The sequence below is a fragment of the Pan troglodytes genome, chromosome X (assembly GCF_028858775.2).
Source record: "Pan troglodytes isolate AG18354 chromosome X, NHGRI_mPanTro3-v2.0_pri, whole genome shotgun sequence".
Classification (NCBI taxonomy): Eukaryota; Metazoa; Chordata; class Mammalia; order Primates; family Hominidae; genus Pan; species Pan troglodytes.
Window position 1 is genome coordinate 79,650,197 of NC_072421.2, and position 5,472 is coordinate 79,655,668.

General features: G+C 37.7%; 1 non-coding gene across 1 annotated transcript; it reads right to left on the reverse strand.

Annotated features, from left to right (window-relative positions):
- Positions 1-5,132: 5,132 nt before the first annotated feature.
- On the reverse strand, positions 5,133-5,239 carry LOC112207141 (U6 spliceosomal RNA). Its single transcript, XR_002941609.1, has one exon. It is a non-coding gene; the product is annotated as a U6 spliceosomal RNA (small nuclear RNA).
- Positions 5,240-5,472: the final 233 nt, after the last annotated feature.

Genomic DNA, 5,472 nt, shown 5'->3' on the forward strand with positions numbered 1-5,472 from the left:
AGCATCGGCAGGATGAAGACTGCCCACGACGACTGAGTACCCGGTGGAAGGGGCAGCTGACATCATGTCAGTTCCAGTTTGCCCTTTTCCCCTGCTGAGGCAGGAGACTTGGTGGTTTGGACTGGGAGGAATTCCCCACAGCACAGCACAGTGGCTGTGGCAAATCGTGGCCAGATTGCTTTTTTAGGTGGAAGCTGGATCCATTCCTCCTCACCAGGCGAGGCCTCCCTGCAGGAATTTCAGCATCTGCAGCAAGGAGTTTATGGACAGAACTCTGAAATCCCTGGGACAGAGCCACCAGAGGGCGGGGCAGCCATGGTCTCTGGGGTCCAGCCAACTTGGTCCTTCCTGGCTGCTGGCTCTGAAGAATACTCAGAGGAGGGGCATTCCTCCCAGCTCAGCACACTTGTTCTTCCATGGGGCTAGGGTGGTTCATTAAATGGATCCCCGATCCTGTGCCTCCTGACTTGGTGAGATCCCCGCCCAACAGGGGCCAGCAGACATCTTATACAGGAGCGTTCCCACCGGCATCAGGTCTGTGCGCCTCTGGGATGGAGCTCCCAGAGGAAGGAACAGGCAGCCATATTTTCTGTTCTGCAGCCTCCACTGGTAACACCTCCATGTGTGGGAGGGACCCAGGCAAATAATGTTTTGAATGCAACCCCAGAAAACTACAGAAGCCCTACTGAAGAGCGGCCTGACTGATAAAAGAAAAACAAACAAGCAGAAAGCAACAACAACAACAAACAAAAGACCCCACAAAACCCCACCGAAAGGTCAGCAGCCTCAAAGATCAAAGGTATATAAGCTCAAATACTCTTTCACTGAGCTAAAGGAGTATGTTCTAACCCAATGCAAAGAAGCCAAAAACCATGATAAAACATTACAGGAGCTGTTAACCAGAATAACCAAATTATAGAGGAACATAAATCACCTGATGGAGCTGAAAAACACAACATGAGAACTTAAGAATGCAACCACAAGTATCAATAGCCAGCCGAATAGACCAAGAGGAGAAAAGAATCTCAGAGCTTGAAGACTATCTTGCTGAAATAAGACAGGCAGACAAGATTAGAGAAAAAAGGAATAAGAAGCAATGAACAAAACCTCTGAGAACTATGTAATTATGTAAAAAGATTGCACCTATGACTGATTGGGGTACCTGAAAGAGACGGGGAGAACAGAACCAATTGGAAAACATACTTCACAATATCATCCAGAACTTCCCCAAAATAGCAAGACATGCCAACATTCAAATTCAGCAAATCCAGAGAACTGCAGGAAGATACACCATTAGAAGATCAACCCCTCAGAATGGGTATTATTAAAAGTAAAAAGATAGAAAAAAAATTGCTGGTGAAGTTGTGGAGAAAAAGGAACACTTATACACTGTTTGTGAGAATGTAAATTAGTTCAACAATTGTGGAAGATCGTGTGATGATTCCTCAAAGACCTAAAGACAGCAACACAATTTGATCCAGCAATCCCATTACTGAGTGTATACCAAAAGAATATAAATTGTTTCATTATAGAGACACATGAACATGTTCATTGCAGCACTATTCACCAGAGCAAAGACATGCAATTAACCTAAATGCCCATCAGTGATAGAATGGATAAGGAAAAATGTGGTATATATACACCATGGAATACTATGCAGACATAAAAAAGAATGAGATCATGTCCTTTTCAGGGACATGGATGGAGCTGGGGGCCATTATTCTTAGCAAACTTATTCAAGAACAGAAAAACAAATATTCAGTGTTCTCACTTAAAAATGGGAGCTAAATGGTAAGAATGAATGGACGCATAGGAGGGAACAGCACACATTGGTGCCTGTTGGAGGGTGGGGGTTGGAGGAGGGAGCAGATCAGGAAGAATAGCTAGTGGATGCTGGGCTTAATACCTGAACAATTGATAATCTGTGCAGCAAGTCACAATGGCACATGTTTACCTATGTAACAAACCTGCACATCCTGCACGTGTGCCCCTGAACTTAATAAAAGTTGAAAATTTAAAAAAATTAAATAATTTTTTTTTCTTAAATGTGTGGCACCATCCCCCTGACACATTCCTTTCTTCCTATTTTGGTCATGTTATATGACTGCTCCCTCTTCACCTTCTGTAAGATTTTCAGCTTCAGGAGGCCTCCCCAGAAGCTGAGCAGATGCCAGCACCATGTTTTCTGTAAAGCCCATAGAATTGTAAGCCAATTAAACATCTTTTCCTTATACATTACCCAGTCTCAGATATTTCTTTATAGTAATGCAAGGATGGCCTACTACAGGAATGTTTGCAGTTTTTGTCCATTCAGTATGGTGCTGTGGGTTTGTCATAGACGTCTCTTATTATTGTGAGTTATGTTCTTCCAATGCTTGGTTGAGGGCTTTTATCATCATAAAGGGATGTTGAATTTTCTCAAAAGCTTTTTCCACATCTATTGGGATGATTATATGGATTTTGTTTTTAATTTTTTATGTGGTGAATTACATTTATTGATTTGCATATGTTGAACCAACCTTGCATCCCAGGAATGAAGCTGACTTGATCATACTGAATTACCTTTTTGATGTGCTGCTGAATTTGGTTTGCTATTATTTTGTTAAGGATTTTTGTGTCTATGTTTTGTTTTGTTTTGTTTTTTGGTAGTACTGATTAAATTTTAGAACTCAATATTGGTCTGTTCTGGGTTTCAATTTCTTACTGATTCAGTCTTCAGAAGTTGTGTCTTTCCATGAATATATCAATATCCTCTAGATTTTCTAGTTTATTTATCTGGAGGTGTTCATAATACTCTCTGAGAATCTTTTTTATTTCTTTGGTATCCATTGTAAGGTCACTTTTGTAATTTCTGATTGTTCTTATTTGGATCTTCTCTTTTTTGTCTTTGTTAATGTAGATAGTTTTCTATCAATATATTTTATTGTTTAAAAAAACCAACTTTTTTTGATACTTTGTATTAATTTGAGGGAGGTCTCAATTTTATTTAGTTCTGCTCTGATGTTAATTATTTTATTTCTTTGGCTAGCTTTGGTGTTTGTTTTTGACTTTTTGGTTCCTCTCGACATGATGTTATATCATTAATTTGAGATCTTTCTAACTCTTTGAGGTAGACATTTAACACCATACGTTTCTCTTAACACTACCTCAACTGTATCTCAAAGGTTTTTTATAAGTTCTGTCCCTATTTTCATTAATTAAAATTTTTTAATGTTTGCCTTTATTTAAATGGTCACCTTGGAGTTATTCAGGAACAAGTTGTTTAATTTCCATTAATTTGTGTAATTTTGAGAAATCTTCTTGGTATTGATTTCTATGTTTATTTCGTTGTAGTCTCATAATATGGTTGGTGTAATTTAGATTTTGTTGAATTTATAGAAATGTGCTTTTTTTGCTGAACATGTGGTCAGTCTTGGTGCAGGTACTGTTTGCAGATGATTGCATATTCTGTGGTTGATTGATGGGTGGTGGAGTATTCTGTAGATTTTTATTTGGTCTAATTGGTCATATGTAAAATTTAATTCCATAATTGTTTTGTTAATTTTCTTGCTTGATGTTATGTATAACACTGGAAGTGTGGTGTTGAAGTCCCCCACTATTACTGTGTTTCCTTCGAAGTCTTTTTATAGGTCTAGAAGTTATAAAATAGGTGCTCCAGTGATGGATGTGTATATATTTAGTACAGGTAAGTATTCTTGATGAATTGAATCCTTTATCAGCATGTAACACCCATTTTTGTCTGTTTTTACTGTGGTTGGTTTAAAGTCTGTTTTATTTGTTATAAGAATAGCGACCCTGGCTCTTTTTTATTTTTTGTTTGCATAATAAATCTTTCTCCAATCCTTTACTTTGAGCCCATTTGTGTCTTTCCATGAGACCATGTGAGACAGGTCTTTAGGAGATAGCAGAGAGGTTTTTTTTCTTGTTTTTTTTTTTAAATTCCAACTTGCCACTCTGTGCCCTTTAAGTGCAGTGTTTAGGCCATTTAAATTCAAGGTTAGTATTGACATGACAGGTCTTGATCTTATTATTAAGCTGTTATTTGGATGCTTTGTAGTTTCTATTGTGTGGTTGATTTATATGGTCAGTGGGTTATGTACTTAAGTGTGTTTTTCTGATAGCAGGTCTTGTTCTTTTATATCAATTTTTAGAAATCCCTTAAGGATCTGTTGGAAGGCTGGCCTAGTGGTAACAAATTCTCTTAGTGCTTGCTTGCCTGGAGAATGTGTCTCTTTTCCTTATGAAAATTAGTTTAGTGGGAAATAACATTTTTGGTTGGAGTTTCTTTCCTTTAAGAGTGCTCTTGGGAGGCCAAGGCAGGCAGATCACACAGTCAGGAGATCGAGACCATCCTGGCTAACATGGTGAAACTCTGTCTCTACTAAAAATACAAAAAATTAGCCAGGCGTGGTGGCGGGCACCTGTAGTCCCAGCTACACGGGAGGCTGAGGCAGGAGAATGGCATGAACCTGGGAGGCAGAGCTTGCAGTGAGCCGAGATTACGCTACTGCACTCCAGCCTGAGTGACAGAGCGAGACTCTGTCTCAAAAAAAAAAAAAAAAAGAAAGATGCTCCAAATAGGCCACCAATTTCTCCTGGCTTGTAAGGTTTCTTCTGTATGATCTGCTGTTAGCCTGATGGTGTTTGGATGTAATCTGACTTTTTTGTCTAGTTACCTTTCCATTTTTTATTCAGCCTTGATCTTGGTCAATTCATTTACTGTATGCCTTGCTGTCTTTTTGTATAATATCTAACAGGTGTTCTCTAGATTTGTTGCATCTTGCTGTAAATCTCTGTAGTAAAATTAAGGATATTTTCTTGAAGTACTCCTGCAAGTATGTTTTCCAGTTTCTTTACTTTCTCTTCCTCTTTTTCTGTGGATGTGGTCATTTACATAATCCCATATTTCTCAAAGACTTTGCTTATTTATAAAAATATGTTTCCTATTTATTTTTTGTAGACTGGGTTAGCTCAAAAGACCAGTGTTAAAACTCAGATTTTTTTCTTCTGGTTTGTGTAGTCTATTGATAAAAATTTCAATTGAACTTTTTAATTTTTTAAATTAGTTTTTTAATTACAGAAGCTCTGATTGATTACTTTTTAGGCTGTTTGTCTCTTCCTTTCTTTCCTGGAAAAATATGAAATGCTTCACAAATTTGCATGTCATCCATGCACAGAGGCCATGCTAATCTTCTTTGTGTTGTTTTAATTTTTTGTATATATGCCGCAAAGTGGGCACAGAATTTTAAATTTAGAATTAAATATTCTATAGGAAACTTTGTTCTGACCCTAGATATAACCATCCAAGTCTGCAAATGTATTTTCACATTTTGAGTACTTCTGTGTGAGTGTCTAATCTTTGATCATGAATTTCTATTTAATCAGAAGTGCCTTTAATATTGTGGAATGTAATGGTGACATGATTCATCTTAGGCAATGAAAATTATTTGAAATAAAAAGTAATGTTACACA